Source organism: Carettochelys insculpta, chromosome 6 (assembly GCF_033958435.1).
Source record: "Carettochelys insculpta isolate YL-2023 chromosome 6, ASM3395843v1, whole genome shotgun sequence".
NCBI lineage: Eukaryota > Metazoa > Chordata > Testudines > Carettochelyidae > Carettochelys > Carettochelys insculpta.
Window position 1 is genome coordinate 17419807 of NC_134142.1, and position 18199 is coordinate 17438005.

Genomic DNA, 18199 nt, shown 5'->3' on the forward strand with positions numbered 1-18199 from the left:
TTACAGAATGTGTTGAAAATAAATAGTAATATAATATGTTTCAAAGCTCAGGAGTCCTGTGAAGCTGGATTACTGTTAATATAAGGAAAGACAAAAAGAGACACTCTAGTAAAAGTCATAGCCTATCAAATAAACTTTATAAAGAGAGTGGTGGGATTGCATGGTTCAGTGCTTGAAACAAAAGTAGAGACAGAGTGCAAATTAATCCTGCCTCCTTCTGTGTATGTCATCAGTTGCACGATCATATACTGTTTCTCTACTCTTATACTACAATGCTACTATTTTTATAATCTTTGCTACGCACGTGTAATATTTTATAGGACTATGCATTGCTATGTCAGCTGAAAGCTGAATTACCCTGGTAGCAGTCTACCTAAGTTATACCTAAAGAAGGTTGTGTTGTAGGTACTAAAGAAAATGTACAGAAAATGTACTGAGAAAACTACCAGATGAGAGTACTAGCTTTTGGCATGAGTGAGTGTGCTTGACTGTTTGAATTTTGAATTGTAATTCTGATTTCAGGTGGTTGATTTCAGTTTCAGTTTCTTTGGCAGTTGGGACTGAGTTCCTGACCTTTGTTCCCTTGATTGTCTTTGATCAGCCTCAGGATCAGCCTTCTCCTGTGTGACTAATGAGGGGTTAGGCCTGACCTAGGCCAGCAGGCTTTCAAAACCCAGAGGCAGAGTGACCAGGGGAGCGAAGCAGACAGGGGGCTGTAGACAGGGGAGTTTAAGAGGGAGCTCAAGCGATCCTGCCACTGAAGAGGCTACCAGATGAGAGCACTAGCTTTTCTGGTGAGTGAGTGCGCTTGACTGAGTTCCTAACCCTCCTAAAACCAAATAGGAAGAAGGGGCTTTTGAAGTCTGGTCGGTCCTTTTGAAAGGCCCCCATCTACACGGGCAGCACACAATTCAAAAGCGGCACTTTCGAATTGCTGCGGCCACCATTATACTACTGAGGCAGTACCTCCTTAGCATCTTCCGACCTTGCTCATTACCATGCCCCTTTCAAAAAGAAGGGGCTAGTGTAGACATAGCCATGATGTTGCATTACTTAAGAAATATTTTGGTACATCATGTAATTAGGGTCATTGTGTAACAAGGTCAAAGTTAAGGTTCATATGGTCAGTAGAGCTGTTTTAAAAAAAAATACATGATATGTAGGGGGGTGGAATGTTCCATACTGGGAGCTGTAGTGGACTCCTGTCCTCTGTGGCTAGGGCACAGAGGGGGATAAATAATGCACACTGAGCATTGGGTTACATCTACTTCCCCAAATTTGTTGAAAATTCAACAAAATTGTGAGGAGAGCTGTAAAAAAAAAACTGGATTTTTTTTTGAAATTCTGTTTTTGTTTTTGTTTTTTTTTCCAAATTAGTTAATTCTGAACTGGAATACAATGAATTTCTAAATCTCTTTTTTCAAACAACATTTCCCAACAAATTAATTTTGAGTGAATGAAATGTTTGGCAAAATAAAAAAAAATTTGACTTTATAAAAATGTTCTATAATAGAAAAGAAAAGAGTAAAGAGAAAGTTATTTGAAATGGGAAACTTGGTTCTAAAAGTGTTTTGACCTTTGAACAATATTCTCTCCTTTTCCTCCCTCCTATGAAACGCTGAAATAAACCCATTCCCAGCAAGTTTTGGTCTTGACAAAATGACATTTTCAGCTGGAAAACTATTTTGTCTGAAAAGTTTTGAGCCACTATATTTGAGAGTTTTCTCAAATTCATTAACGAATCAAGCATTACAGTTGCTATCCCAATGGGATTGGGTGGCAGTGATTGAAAATGGGTTTTAGGGCCTTATCTAAAGCCCATTGAAATTAGTGGGATTTTTTATTGACTTTAGTGAGCTTTGTATCAGTCACTTAGAGGAGCTCTATTTGTATTATTATTATGTAGTAGCAGTTATTTGGGTAGAGCTCAATGGCCCCTGTGACAAAAATACGCCTCTCCCCCCATGACAAAAATAAACCCACTGCACTATTGTACAAATAATCTTTGTACAAAAAATATTATACCCTTGTAAATATCATTTATAAGCTTAAAATTTGGCTTGTGTTGGCCTCGCAAAAAGGCGTGACAACATTTTTCAGTTGTAAGATTTCCCTGTACATATGATTAATGTGTTCCAAATCCCACAGCCCTGTACAAATAGAAATTGGTAAACAAGTCTATCCCAAAGTTTTGTGAGCTCTGCTTAATTTGCACTTATAAAGTAAAAAGCATCATCAAGTAGGAAGAGAAGACACAGAAAGTTCAAACAGGTGAAAAAGCCAGCAGGGAATATCCTTCCATTAAGACTCTTTGGTTCCAGGTTCTCAGCAGGAAATGTTGTTCAAAAGGGAAATGAAACTATAAAAAAGAAGGGACAAACATCGCAAAGCACCGTTTTTTTCATCTGCCTATTGCATTTCACTGTGCCTGAAAAGACAAAGGAAGCAGATGTTAAACTCTGGAGATGGGGTCCTGACCTCAGTGTTTGATTAGTAATCTGCTTGAGCATGTGGTGAGAAACTTCATTTATATCTCATGTGGTTTGTTAAATTAGGTACTGTATTAGTAAACATCTTATCTTTATTTTTCTTGTAACCATCTCTGCCCTCATAACTTACACTCACTTAAAATCACTTTGTAGTTAATAAATTTGTTTTACTCTTTTATCTAATCCAGTGTGTTCAAGATGAAATGTGTGGATAACTAGTTGTGTGCATACTATTGCTTTAAAGCTATAACAGATTTAATATAGTTATATGGTATAGGAGAAGGCTGACTTGTTCAGTTCATGTATTTCTGGGAGAAATTCCGAGAACTTCCTTGTGCTAAGAGCCATGGTGTGACTGGTGTGACTGGAGCACACACAGGCATGGCTGGGAGTGACTTACAAGCTGAAGGCTGTAAGAAGCCAGGCATTAGTTTACGTAGACAACACATGGGAGAGGAAGGAAGTGCAAGACAGCAAGAGGATGTACCTCAGATCACACTTTTGGGGAGTCGGGAGAGGTAGGAATTGCACTGCTGTCTTTAGAGTTGATCGCCCAGTACCCTACCCCTCTGGACCACTTTAACTCAGGTGTACAATCTTAGATCTAGGCCAAACACTAGTGGGATGTGTTCATTACTGTTTGATTCCTGAGTGAAATGAATTATTGGTGTCAGTTTGGTTTTCCAAAGGTGGGAAGCATCAGAACATGAATTGCTCCGCTGCTCACCCCTGTTGGCAATCCCAGGAGAGTGGTCCAAGTCTGAATGGTCATGAAAACAGAGCAATCCTCTTTCCTCAAGACTTGCTCCTTCTGTGTTAGGATTGAGGCCCATGTGTGCATGGTGTTGAGAAGCTGCCCCTCTTATGTGGAAAAATAGACTGACAGGCATAACTTCAGACTGTGGGGTTCCTTGTCAACCTTCTCTCAAGTCTGGCCATGGTGGCTATCCCTCATTCCAGAGGAGGAAACTGGACGAGGAAGGTCTATGAGGCCTTTCTCCAGTTCCTTATCTCTATGCCCATTTAGAGAACATTCCTGTGGGTGGTAGGCCTTTGAGGAGGAGGAGTGGGTGCTGTCTGCTGTTCTCTACTCACTATTTCCTCATTATACCTCTGTGAACTGCATCCTCCTCCCTTTTTAAGTGTTTTGTCTCCTGCTCTCACTTGATGTCTGGGCTCTGTGGCTATTCTCTCACCTGAGCAGTGAGGGCTTCAATTGGCTTTGTGAGCTCAGCCCAATAATCCCAGTCATCAAGGATGTGAGGTGGGGAAACAAACTCCCTATGAGTGGAGAGGGGAACTGGGGAAGGAGTGAGGGGACAGCTGGCTCCAGGCTGGCAAGGAGGGCCTCAGGGGGTTCTTATTTGCTCCTACGCCCAGTAGCAGGCAGTATGACACCTGCTGTAGCCTCTCTATATTCTGCCCTCATCTCTGCCTCACCCCCTGAGGTATTTGCGATTTTATGTGGGGGCATTTTCCATTGTGACAGTGCTAGCCCCCTGGCTCTGCTGCCTTGAAATAGCACATCCCCTGTCAATATTCACTGCTTATATGATGCCAAGAATGTGTTGGGAAACTGCAACTGGAGCTCTGTCTGTGTCTGACTATTTAGCTTTACTGAGTTAATAAACAAGAAAGAGACAAATGAGCAGAAACCTCAAGCAAAATGCATGAATATGTAAAATCCTGTGTGTGTAATTAAATAGCACCTTATGAGTGGAATATTTGAGTAGGGAGAATTCATGGCAACAAAATGCAAACTGTGACAGAAGGGAAAAGGAATTACAGTTTTTACTATCCCCAAAGGAAGACATAAATGACAAAAATTTTCACTGTACACCACCCCAATCTGATCCTATATAATGAGCAGCTTCAAAAACTTCTAATGAATGCAAATTTTGAGGCTGTCACAGAGAGAAAGCAAAAAACTTTTCTGCTACTGATGGCAAGCCCCTATTTCTGCTTTTCACAACTGTTTTAGAATCCAACATTAGGTTTTGTTTTCAGGTTACATCTGTACAAAGAAATCCATCCTTCTCAGTGGGATTATATATTCTGAGTCACATAAGTAGTATGTCTGTTTTTGCGAGCAGAAAATAGAATTGAGGTTAGTTTTGTGTCTTATATTTAAGAAATTTGTCTTGAAGTTAATAAAAAATGTGCAAATAATGGTTTGGTTTGGGCTTTTTCCCATGAAAGCCCTTTTATGTTGTATTGCTCAAACTTAAGAGTGTAGGTGACAGAAGACCAAAATGTCTGCTAGCCTAGATATGTTGTACACACAACAAATCATCTATAAACACAAAAAAGAAACAAAATGCCTATGGTTTGTCTTTTCCATGTAGTTATCTATTCCAGTAAACAATGCAGGAAAATTATCTCAGGTAGCTATTGATGCATCACCGAATCACAGCAAGCAGATAGAGTCTGAGTTATTAATAATGGGAGAAAAACACCCATAAGATACAATCCTCCCAAAGTAACACGCCATGGCAGAGCTGTAAATGCTATGAATGTGTGAGGCTATTTCATTTCAAAATGCTTTGCTGCAACATCTCAGGATGGCAATTAATCAATTTTCTGTGCCTCTCAGAGTGTTCCTCTGAATAACATTCTTCTGAAGATCATTAGCCATCAAAACCTGTCATGTTGACACATGTTTTTCTTGCACCTCATTAAGAGATTGATTGGTGTCTTCTACCCCTTTCAGGACTGACTTCAGAAAATTAATTCCAAGCAAAAGCACAAGATAACTAAGTACCTTTTACCAACATTGGATTGTTGCTTGCTTTAATATAATTTAAAGGTTGTCATGTTTTTCCTGCAAAACACAAACCCACTGAAGCTGAACAAAGAAGATTGGGTTAAGTGGTGTTGTATAAGATTGTCTGTGCAGGTCTGCTCACGCCTAAAGCTAGTTTATAAATATAATGAAATTTCATAATTGCTGTTGGTAACAACCATAAGATTTATCAGTATAGCTGTTGCACAATGAGACATGCAGTTAATATGTCTCTTTTTTAGCATTGCCTTGGTAATTAGGATCAATTTTTCACTTGTTGGCTTATTAATTATTCAGTTTCTTCAACTTTTTAAATTGGGAAATGTGATGGGGTACCTGCCCCACACTGGGCTCACAGGGCTTAACAGAGCCCCAGGCAGACTGTGCAGAAGTGCTTGGAGGCGCAGCCAAGCGGGGCCAGGCAGGTCCATATAAAAAGAGCTGCAGCACAGAGCTGCACTAGTTGCTCCCTGGGGTGTGAGGAGGACTGATAGCATTGCAGGTGAAAGGCAGCAAGCTCCCCGAGCATAACATTGCTTTAGGCAGGGATCCAGGGAGCTAAAGGCAGCTCTTGGCAGGCTGCAGGGATCAGCAGCTTGAGGCAAGGGCAAAGAGGGTGCTGGGGCCACAGGAATACGGCCCAGGGAGATCTACAGAGGAGTTGGAAGGGGTGCAGGAAGTGGTGGTTATTACAGGGTTTCTGAACTAGGGCCTGGAGAAGTGGGTGGGCTTGGGTTTGATGGGTGCCTCTGAAAGCGTGGTTTGACTGAGGGACTGTGATACTGCCCCCCAGAAGTGGGAGCATAAAGCTGGAGGACTGTGTCGGGAAGAGGACAGGGGATGCCATGGGAGTGCTGTGGGTCCCTGAAGCAGAAGTGATGGTGTCAAGGCATTACCAGAAAAGGGCACATGTATCTAGCCCCCAGGACAGCCAGCAGGAGGCAACTGAGTGCCGAATTACATCCAGTTCCAGAAATGTACGTAAGTCCTTCCCATGTTTATGGAGGGATTTTTGTAAAGTCAACAGCAACTGAACGTAGAGCAAAATCTGTGAGTCCTTGAGCAGAAGAGAGGAATAAAAGCCATGTAGCAAATTATTGTTTGCATTCTGTAGCCCTCAAAGGCCTAAACTCTGAGGAGGGAACAGTTGTATAGACACTGTACAAACTCACAGTTAGCGGGGGTCTCACTGCCGCTCCACAATTCAAGGAGATACTCCAGTTCCCGTTTTACAGGAATGAAATGGAAACATAGAGTTATTACAAGGCAGATTTTCAAAGGTATTTGGGTGCCTAAAAGTGAAGCGAAAAGCCCTGAGTCTTCAAAGGTCCCTAAACATGGTAGGCAACAAGCTCCTTTTGATGTCACTTTGAAATCAAGGAGGAAGCCGTGCTAGTCTATATGCTATCAAAACAAAAAGCAGTCAAGCAGCACTTTAAAGACTAGCAAAATAGACTGTCCCACGAAAGCTCACCTAATAAACTATTTTGCTAGTCTTTAAAGTGCTGCTTGACTGCTTTTTGTTTTGACATTGAAATCAGTGGGAGTTGGGCACCTAACCTGCTTAGGAGTTTTTGAAAACCTCGCTAGACACCTATGTGCATCTTTAGGCATCTAAATACATTTTGAAATCAGTTCCTAAGTGGCTTATACAAGGTCACACAGGAAGTCTGGGTTACAGCAGTAAACTGAAGCTAAATCTCTTGAGCCCTAGGCCTGGTCTATGCTTAAAAATTAGGCTGACCTAGCTGCATTACTTAGGACTGCGAAAAATTGCACTCCCTGGCCACTGTGCTTAGGTTAATGTAATTCCTGTTGCAAACATCCTTAGGTTGATGGAAGGATTCTCTGAGATATGGCAGTGATGTTGATGGAAGAAGTTGATTATGGCTTAGATTGCAGGGGAGGGGCGGAAGGGATGGTAGTGTTTTCTCACTGTAGGAGAATCTACACTAAGTAGCAGCTCTACTGTAAGCACTAGTTTAGTGCCTTAGTCCTCAGCATGTTCTTTTTCCCTAGAAGATCTTTTGAGTAAACAAGTCCATGTATTTGGGAGCATTATTATCTTTCAGGTCAAAACCCTCCTTGTTTTCAGCAGGGACAACTCCTGTTGAATATGGGAGGAAGAAGGAAGACCTCATGCTTAAAGCACTGGCCCAGGTCTCCGCAGAGCTGGGTTCACCTCCTGACTCTGTCAAGCTCCCTATATGATCTCAAGCAAGTCCCTTCATCTTGCTGTGCCTAAGTTCCCCAGTCATATAACGCAGCCAATAATTGCGTGGTATGGGATGGCTTAGAAGCAAGCCTGCTGACAGGAGCTGGCAAAGGGGGCAACTGCCCCTGGGCCCACCTGAGCAGCAGGGACTGCAGCCCCGTGCCCTTTAAATCACTGCCAGAACACCTGCCCCTTCTGCCCCATGCCTTGCCCCATCTGGGATTGCAGAGCTGCCCCCCATCTTGTCTAGGGGTCCTGATGGTCTGTTGGCCCCACTGCATACAGGACAGAGCATCAGTGGTCCAGCACTGACTCCTTAGAGCCATTTACTGCAACCCTGGCAGGGTTACCCAGGCCCTGCCGCTCTCAACGTAGAATGATTGGCAAAAGGCCAAGCTGTGCTCTTCAGTTATGAAGAAGGGAAATGCTCCCATTTATGCCAGGGATGCATCTTCTTCCACGTGGAAGATTGTTTTCCCCCTTTGGTAGCTAATGATACCCATCCATTGTTGTCTTGGCAGGAGTGGTTGGGTCCACCCACCTGTCTTGCTTAACTAATTGGGAATTGATTGGGTGGGTTTCAGATTTTCAGTTTATTTTAAACAGGAAATGTTAGCCTGCAATCTGTGGCCTCCTACAGGAGATTGAAAAACAACACTTCAAATTCCAAGTAAACAGTATGACTCCTTCAACCACTGATAAATCAAAAATAAAATGTATATAAACCATTTGTTCGCATCAAATGTTTGACATATCACAGGAGGAGAGACATTTAATTGCTTTCATTTAGGAAATATACATGTGACTAAAGCCCTACTTAAAATGCAGAGAAATTAAAAAAATAAGATCACAAGAGACCAAATTGTCCAGTCTGACCTTCTGGTGGGAGTGGATGTCAGGGGATTATTATCTGTTCTTTCCATTCCCTCTGAAGCAGCTGGGGGGCATTGAGGGAATACATTGTAGGAATACAGGATACTGGGCTGGATGGACCAGTGGTCTGACCCAAAATAGCTGTTCTTGTGCATAACACCGTCCATTGATTGCTGCCTGGAGTTCATTAATTTGTGGCTGGGCTATCAGATTTGGGGCATCCACAGCACAGCGCTTGCTAGCTGTAAGGATACACCATGTCTCCTATAGCTCTGCTTGCGGATGGCTAGGATCAGTGGCTATGTTTATTACCGTTTCATGGATGGTCTTTGAAGGCTGAACGTTTTCCACTTGCGCTGCCTCAGGCGCATCGTTGGAATATCATGGAAGGACACAGTGTCCAACACCGCTGTCCTTGAGCAAGCTGGAATCCCAACCATGCACACCCTCCTCAGGCAGCGGCAGCTCCGCTGGCTTGGCCACATCCACAGGATGAATGATGGAAGGATCCCAAAAGACATCCTGTATGGCGAGCTAGCCTCTGGCAAAAGACCTCCTGGACGCCCCCAGTTGCGCTACAGATGTTTGCAAGAGGGACCTCAGGGAGGTAGACATCGAGCCAGACAGCTGGGAAGAGCTGGCAGACGATTGCAGCAGATGGAGGCAGGAACTACACAAAGGCCTTCAGAAGGGTGAGATGAGGATCAGACAGCTAGCAGAGGAGAAGCAAGCCCACAGAAAGCACAGTAAGGACCTGCCAGACATCCATTTAACATGCAACAGATGCAGCAAGGACTGTCACTCTCGTGTGGGCCTTCACAGTCACAGTTGATGCTGCAAATGATGATTCCAAATGGAACTATGAAAGGCGCGATCCATAGTCTACATAGACTGAAGGATGCTACTACTACTACTTTGACTTTGTATGGTGCTGTCCCATGACTAAGGTGTAGGAGCTGTTGCATGAGGGTAATCTCTCCTGTGTTACTCAGCACGTCTTACTCATCACCCCTGACTTTTATGAGGGAAGTTGGAGCCCTGAGATGGGGTAGTGGCCTGTGGGAGCTAGGTCTGCTTTCCTCCTGCCTTCTATTCCCTTTTCACTGGTGCAGGAGCATGGCATTCTGTGGAAGGATTGTTTTTGAAACTTCTTCACATTCCAACTGCTTTGATGCCTTCCAACCTATCAGAAGTCTGTTTTTTTTCCCTTCATCAGCACAGATTTAATGCCCTTTGTTAGGCATTGCCCCTCATTGCAAGAAATACATAATATGTGCTGGTTTCATTAAGAAGAGCGATCCCATTGGGAGAACATTAGTGAATGTCTGAGCTAAAGCTGGGAATCTTTGAGGGGTTTGTTCACGGGCATTGACAATGCTCATGAACAGTCCCCTGCAGGTCTAATTATTTTTACTAGACAATGTCTCATTTCTATGAATAGGAAGTTTATACTATACCAGAGACTGCAGTGGGCTTTGTACTATAAGACTAACATGAGAATAATTTATAGCATTGCATGGGAAGATATTGCATGGTAAGGATAATGTGGTTGCTGGCACATCTTATAGGAGGAGCAGAGAAAGTATCTGTGGGTGCTTTGAACCAGAGTTTTGATTCACATTATTTTCATTTGAAACTTCTCAGTGTTGCCATGGATTGTATTGTTAGCATTCGAAAAGAACAAAGGGACTTAAATATGCAAAAGCATCAAAATAACATCTAGCATTTCACATTAAAACACAAAATTGAGAAAAGCCAGAGTTACTCTTGTCCTGCCTTTCATTTGCCCTGATATGCCTCTAGGTTGCATCTCATATGGTATGTAATACCTTAAAGCAACTGCTGCATGAGCAGCAGCCTCAAGATGGGATGATTCTGTGAGTGTAAACTAGTGGCAGAGTCACTTTGACTTTAGCTGGTTCCCATTTTAAGATCCTGAAGTTGGAGCACAGAATGACTCCATAGGACTGGTCTGACTTACAGGGCCATTAGTACTTAGAGCCAATGTCTCCAAAAGTGATCATTGATCTTGGGTACACCTTAAAACTTGGGGTGCACTGCTCCTTGGCAGAGCGCCTCGTCTGGCTGCTGCTGGGGATTAGTTCTGCCAGTGTGATGCCCTCCTGCAGTTGCTCACTCCAGCTCACTCTCAGCCTTGCTCTCTTGTGGCTTGGCCCTCCAACTAGATCACTGTAATCCCTCCTTTCCACGTATCAAAGTCTCTTGGGATCCTCTTGTCCCAGGCAGTCCTTCGTCATGGTACCCATTAGCTGCACCACGCCCAATGGCTGGTAGGGGAACCCAGTCCTGCCCTTTACACTGCATTCTGGCCCAGGGAGTCTGTAAAAAGTAATCAAGGTTGGCACAGCCCTGAACCTAACAGCTGTATCCTTAGGCTACTTCCTCCCCTGCCTTAGCTGGCAGTACAGGGGAACTAGAGAAATAGGGTTTTAAGCATTTCTGTACTATATACTTGCTGTATCCCCTCGTCCGGTCATTTAATCTTTCTGTGCCTCACTTCCCCATTTGTCGCACTGGGGAGAATGATGCTGTCAGTCTAGGCTGCTTGAGTGCTGCCTGTTTGTAGTTGCTGTGAGATCGTATGGGGGGCCTCTCTGGACCGTTACAATGGAAGGAATAAGTAATAAGAACATGGCTATTCATGAAAGTGAAACTAGGGGACTCTGCAAGGCTGTTGGAATAGGAGTGGGTTCAGGCAGGAAAGAGGAAACTGCCCACTGTCATTGAGATTAAAGGTGGGGAACCTATGGCCTGCAGGCTGGATCTCACCTATGGTTTTCCTGGATCTGACCTCTGAGGCTGAAGCTTTCTTCCCTCCCCCTGAACTGGGGAGCCCATTTGGTGCTCCAGCTCCGTAGCCATCTGCATGGTTGGAGTACCAGTGCCAGCTCCCTGCTCTGTGTGTGTGTGTGTGTGTGTGTGTGTGTGTGAGAGAGAGAGAGAGAGAGAGAGAGAGAGAGAGAGAAGGGCAGTCCCAAGCCTCGTAGGCCAGAATCAGGCAAGCTGGGGCCAAATTCAGCCTACGGGCTCTGCCTGCTACAGGGAGGAACTGACTCTACCACTTCCCTGGCCCCTGGCTGGGGAAATGGCAGCCTAGGGAAGTGCTGCCTGCAGGCTTTTCCGCCCGCCACACTGATTGGCTGGAATCAGGTCGATAGGAGCAGCAGTGGGTGATGCCTGGCAGGATCAGGGGACATGGAGCCATGTGCATCTCTGGGGAGTGATGCAGGAAGTGCACCCCATTGCCCAGCTCCTGCACCCCCAGCCCGCTTCTGCACGACCTCCACCCACATCCCCATTCTGCTCCTGCACCTTACCTTCCCCCCACACCTCAAGCTCACTTCCTGGTAGCCCCTCCCTCACACTGAACCCCTCTTTTTTGGCCTCACCCCAGACCCTAGTGGGGGGCCCACAAAAATCTACCAGGCTGGGTGCCCATATGCTCTGGGACTGGTGTGCGAGAGGAACAAGGGGAGTGTCTTTTTTCTGCTTCTCGGTCGGGGGGGGGGCTGCATCCGTGAGGTCTTTTTTTTTTCCACTTCTCACTTTTGTGTGACCCTTCAACCCAAAAAAGGTTCCCCACCCTGATGGTGTCAGAGGAGTGCCGTATGTGAGTTAAGAGATGCTGACTGCTTTGATTTCCACGGGAACTCTACAGTCACTCTTACAAAGCACTATGGAAGCAATGCTTGTCTCTTCACTAATTAATTCCTCGATGCACAAATCAGTTGTGTTACACACCAAGGTGTATTTTTTAAGAAGGAAAAATGTTATATTATAGCTTCTACCCTACAAACGTGTTAAATGCACAAAGTTGGGATAGTGCCACTTTAGTCAGTTAATAATTTGAATGAGCAGAAAGAGGTAACAGTGAGTTTCCCATTATCTTTGAAAGACTGCTAGGCCAGCGAGAGCCAAAGGAGATTTGGAAGCTGGCAGAGAGAGTGTCTAACAGGACTGCTGAGAATCAGGATCGTGAGAAAGTATCAGCATGCTGCTTTAATCAATACGGAAAGATAGGTAATTGATTTCAGAGAGAGGAAAGGGTTAGTCAGCCAATAATTAGCCACTGTATCAAAGCTGTCTGATGAAAACCATCAGAGGGGTAGCTGAGTTAGCTTGTAATCTTCAAAAACAAGAAGTCCTGTGGCACCTTATAGACTAAGATATTTTGGAGCATAAGCTTTTGTGGGCAGAGACATGCTTCTTCAGATCTCATACAAAGCACTTCTCTGACACCATCTCTGGGGTTGGGGGCGCGGGGTGTTAGGTTGTTTACAAAAGTTTGCATCAGCCTACAAAAATGAGGTAAATAGCATTTGCACCAAAAGCTTTGTATGCAAATCTGACCAAGCGGGTCTTCCCCCGTGAAAGCTCATGCTCCAAAATATCTGTTAGCCCATCAGGTGCCAGAGGACTTGGTGTTGTTTCTGATGGAGACCAAGGCTCGTACTGTACGCTGAGCATTCACTCTTTGAGAAGGGTTCGTTCAGATCCCATTTTTCCTCATTGCTCATGTTTTCCTTTGCTGCTGCTGCCGCTGTGTTGTCTCATTTTGCAAGTCAGGGAACTGTGTTCTCTTCTGCTGGCAATAGAGCGCACACGTCTGTCAGGGAAGAGCCATTCCTTCATTGCTGTGACAGGAAGCAGACGTGTCACCTCAGCACTAGACAAATCTATTCAGGAACTCGGGAGCAATGTTGTTTTTTCCACCCTAAGGTCATGACTTTTGTATTTGCCAAATGTGTGTGAGTCTATCCGTTTTATATCCGCCTTCCGCCTCTCCCCGGGTCTGTCTGAAAAATCCTCCCAAGTCCTTCAATATCATCGCCATTAGATGTGGCAGCGCCTCAGAAGTGGATGGAAATAATCAGCAGCACATTTACCAGCTGCAATACTCAACAAAAGACTTCAATGGTTGGGACTCCTTCTGCATCAGTTCAGAGGAGCTTCACATATTTGTCCCTCTGTCCTTATTCCTGTGCCTAAGTCATCCTCAAAAGCAGGTACTTGTATTGCAGACATTGGACTCTCATTGTACAATTTGGAGCAGAAAATGAATATTTTTTTCTTCAACTTCTGAAATTGATTAGACGTTTCCCTTTTAGTGTTTTATTGCTGCCCTATTGAGAATCACTGTCTAAACCAGGTGGCAGCAACTTTTCTGAGGCAGAGGGACAAACTTTGACCTTTGACCTCTATGTACAGTGTGAGTGCTGGTGATACCTTTTAAAGTCACTAATATCCTACTTACCAAAGCTTCATTCATAAATAAGTTAAAATGCAGAGCTGTAACTTTTAGGTGGTGGTTGGTAGCTGTAGCTGGTCTTCTGTTAATGCACAGGCAGCCTGGCTTTGAGCAAGCTCCTGGCTGCATGGGGGAGGAGAAATGGGGCTGAGCTCCCACCTCGCATGCCTGTGAAAATCAGCTCATGTACCGCTCTTGGCACCTGTGCTGGGGGTTGCTAACCCCGGAGTAACCAGTATATTACATTCTAATGTATTTGTACCTTTAAAAACAATTAGAAGTCTCAACTCTGTCTTTGTGTTAGATTATTTTGTGCTGTGTTGAGCTCAGGACCTCTAGCTGCTAAGCACACAGTAAGAGAAAGACCCCTCTCCTATGAATCTAACTTTAAATTGAGGCTAGAGTAAGATTTAATGATGAGGGTGTGAGGGTTTTCCCTCCACAGACTGAAACACTAGTTTGGAACCTGTCTGCTATGTACGCAAAGGTTGGGGGGCAGGAGCTAGTATCTCCTTTTGCAGGTGGGAGCTAGGGCATGGAAACATCAGGCAACACATGCAAGGTCCCATAGGGACTATGTGGCTGAGCCAGGGACTGAATTTATCTCTGAAGTCTCAGTACAGTGCCTTAACTACAAGGCTCATCCTTCCTCTCTCATATACTCACTGCTGCCTTTAAGCTGCGTGTTCTACAGGGCATGGACTCATTATCTTTTTGGCATCCTGATCAGCAACACAGCCCAACAGACAAGAAATGGGCTAAGAGTCAAAAGAAGGGTAATATCCCTAGCTTCGCTGTGGACTTCAGGCAAACGACGCATATTCTGTGCCTCTGTTTCCCTCTTTTATTGATGGCAAAAATGATTTTCACGCATCTTTGTGAGTGCAGCGCTAGCAGCACTAACCACTGTTTTGCCTGTGGTGTGACTGTGCGTGTCTCTCCTGGTGCTGCATGAATAATAAGCGAGAGTAACATAGGAGCCAAATCCTGAATGCTCTGCAGAAGCACGGCTCTCATTGGAATCAACAGGAGCTTTGTCTGAATAAAAATAGCAACGTGGCGGCTTAAATCTTGCATATCTGAACATGTTTACAGACTGTGCAGTATTGGCCTGAGTCAGCCAAGTACTTAAGCACGTGCTCCATCAGGTGCCTATTGACTTCAGAGGGATAACGCCTGCCTTAAATGAAACACGTGCTTAAGTGCCTGTCTGAAGTGGGAGAGAAATGAAGCCTAATATTGCCAAGATGAAGTGGCGTGTGTTGCAATAACCAGTGTGGGAGTAGCAAAACAAGGTGTGGCCAGAGTCTGTACTTTATGAAGCTCTTGGAATTTTAATGTTTAGACCAGCCAAGAATGCTTAAGGTATTCAAGTGCACAACAGGAAGCCCTGTAATTAAAGACATAGATCTCGTACACAAAGGGAGCATGCATTAAATATATGCTGCCTGATGGAGAGATATATTGCACCATGGATGGTGTTCTGAAAAGTGCTTTGTGATCTGTGACTGAAAAGATGATGTAGAAGTACAATGCAATTATTCCTGCTTAATATATGCCGTGCTGAAATGCAGATGTTATAGTGCAGTTCATAAAGATTATGTTGCCACTGGGGTTTATCTGGGTTGCTCTTACATTTGCTATGTATTGTGTACGTGTACAGGGAATGTAAACAAGAGATCTACTTTAATCAGTTCTTTCCTAAATTATGATCCTTCTGTTTCCTTCCCTTGGAAAATCCTCCTTCAAGTTGTAATTTGGAACCTATTGTCAATCAAAAACCAGGGAGGGAAAATAGTATCAATTGGCTAAATTAGCATGTTGCCCCTGGCCATTTTTCCCAACTCATGTTTAAATGATGTTTTGTTAGTAATTTTGTTATCCACTGTTAAACCATTTTAATAAGAACAGATTTGTGTGACTTTATGGATCAAGCAATGATGTGTAGCTGCCACCATCCTTTTTTTTTTTTTTCTTTTCTGCTACTAGGATGCAATATTTGAAGAGGAAAAGTGATACATCCAAGACAAGTGGAATATCCCATGTTGTTTTCTCATAGCACTAATTAATATCCCAAAAGCCTCACTATCCGAAGTGCCTAACAAGATTAATGCATAATGTGTCTCTTCAGTTGCGGTTTATATAATCAGAAGGGTAACATTTGGTTTGCTGGTTAGTGGATTCTGGGTCTGACTCTAAATAATTAGGGGAAGAGGCTCCCAACTCTGACTGCAAGATTAAAGTGCTGTTATAAAGCCATAAACCAAATAGTTGTAAGAAGCCTTTGGACTTCGTGACCTTACCCCGACTCTAACAAACTCACTAATTACTGAGTGAAGCAGAGTGATGTTGTGGTCTACTACATTTACCAAATTCTATGACAAATAGGGCATCTCAGGCAAAGCTTCCTGACCTGAAGCGTGGGGGTATCTTTATTCGTAAGGCAAGTGTGCTGTATTAAAAGGAAATACCTTAATTAAGTGCAAAGTCAAAACAGTGGCTGTCTTTGTGTGTGGACCTCAACAGGTGGTTTCCAGCTTGTGTGACATACTTCCAGTATCATCAAGCTAGCGCAAGTTTGTCTGCGTATGCTCAGAATTACACTTCTTTCATAGCTTCCAGGCCCAGTTTGGACCATTACTATGATCTCCTGGATAGCACAGGCCATAAAACTGCCCCCAAGCCGTTCCTAGGACATATTTTTTTCGAAGAAAATCCACTTGGTAAATTGTTCCAATGGCTACTTCTACTCTCTGGCTGTGGCCACACTTGGCCAAATCTTCGAAATGGCCATGCAAATGGCCATTTCGAAGATTACTAATGAGGTCTGCACTGAATATTCAGCAGCTCTTTAGCATTAGGACACTTCCGGCCGCGGTGTTTTGAAAGCGCCGCTTTCGAATGCGCACGGCTCGGTGTGGCTACAACGGTGGTTCTTTTTGAAAGGACCCCGCACCTTTCGAAATCCCCTTATTCCTCTCAGTGGAGGAGACTAAGGGGATGTTGAAAAAGTGCGGGATCCTTTTGAAAAGGACCCCCGTGTAGCTGTGCCGAGCCACGTGCGTTCGAAACACCCGCGGCCAGCAGTGTCCTAATGCTAATGAGGCGCTGAATATTCAATTCAGCGCCTCATTAGTAATCTTTGAAATGGCCATTTGCATGGCCATTTTGAGGTTTTGGCCCAGTGTGGCCACAGCCTCCCTGTTGAGAACATATGCCTTATCTGCTGTCTGAACTTATTTAGCTTCAACTTCCACCATAGGATTGTGAACAACAAGAAGTCTTGTGGTACTTTATAGACTGACAGATATTTTGGAACATAAGCTTTCGTGGGGAAAGGCCTGCTTCATCAGATGCATGAGTGGGGGGTGGTTTCAGAGCGGTATTTAAAGAGTGGGGTCCCAGTAAGAGGGAGGGCCAGAGCTGACAAGGTCTCTTCAGCAAGGTGGACACGGCCCAGTATCGACAGCACTTCTCACAAGAGGAAAAAACAAGTCAGATCAGACAGGGGGATGTGAGCCTTTGTCAGAGTCTAATGGGGAGCTATTAGCACCCAAAGCAGAGAAACTGCCTTTGTAAGTTGTGAGCCGCTCCCAGTCTCTGTTTAATCCATGGTTAATGGAGTCAAATTTGCAAATAAATTGCAGCTCAGAGATTTCTCTCTCCATTATGTTTTTTTTGCTAGACTGTGGGATATTTGACCCCCCCACACAATCCCATATAAGTTCTTATGGACTGTAATCTAATCACCATTTAACCCTCTCTTTCTTTAGCTAAGAACTAGGGGTCACCATATGCAACGAAGGGGTAGCAAGCATAAAACTAATAAAAAGATTTCTTCACGCATCGCAAAGTAGGCCTGTGGAACTCCTTGCCAGAGGATGTTGTGAAGACCAAGACTTTAACAGGCTCAAAAAAGAACTAGATAAATTAATGGAGGATAGGCCAATCAATGGCTATTAGCCAGGATGGGTAGGAAGGGTATCCCTAGCCACTCTTTGTCAGAGGCAGGAAATGGATGACAGGAGAGTGATTACTCCATGAACCTGTTCTGTTCTCTGCCTCTGGGGCCTTTGACATTGGCCACTACCGTAAGACAGGCTACTGGGCTAGAGGGACCTTTGTTCTGACCCAGCGTGGCTGTTCTTATGTAAACTAAATAGAATGATCTCCATGAACCTATCCATATGAAGACACATTTTCTAATCCTTTAATCATTCTTGTGGCTCTGTGCTGAACTCTACCATTTTCAACATTGTTTTTGAAAGGTGGACACCAGAACTGGACACAGTATTTCACCAGGGCACTCTACTGCTACTCAAGATTCCCCCAAACAGCACCCCCACTAGGTCTGAAGAGACCCCCACTGGCTCAGCCCAAATACCCAACCCCCTGCTCAGCCCAAGGACCCCCCCCCTTGCTCCATCCCCACTCAGACAGCTCCCCACCTCCACAAGGTCCCAACATCTCCTGTCACCCAAACACAGCCCCCTCTACTCCAAACACCCCATCCCCACTCAACCTGAACACCCCCGCCCCCGATTTCAAGGACCGCTGTCCCCCCTGCCCAA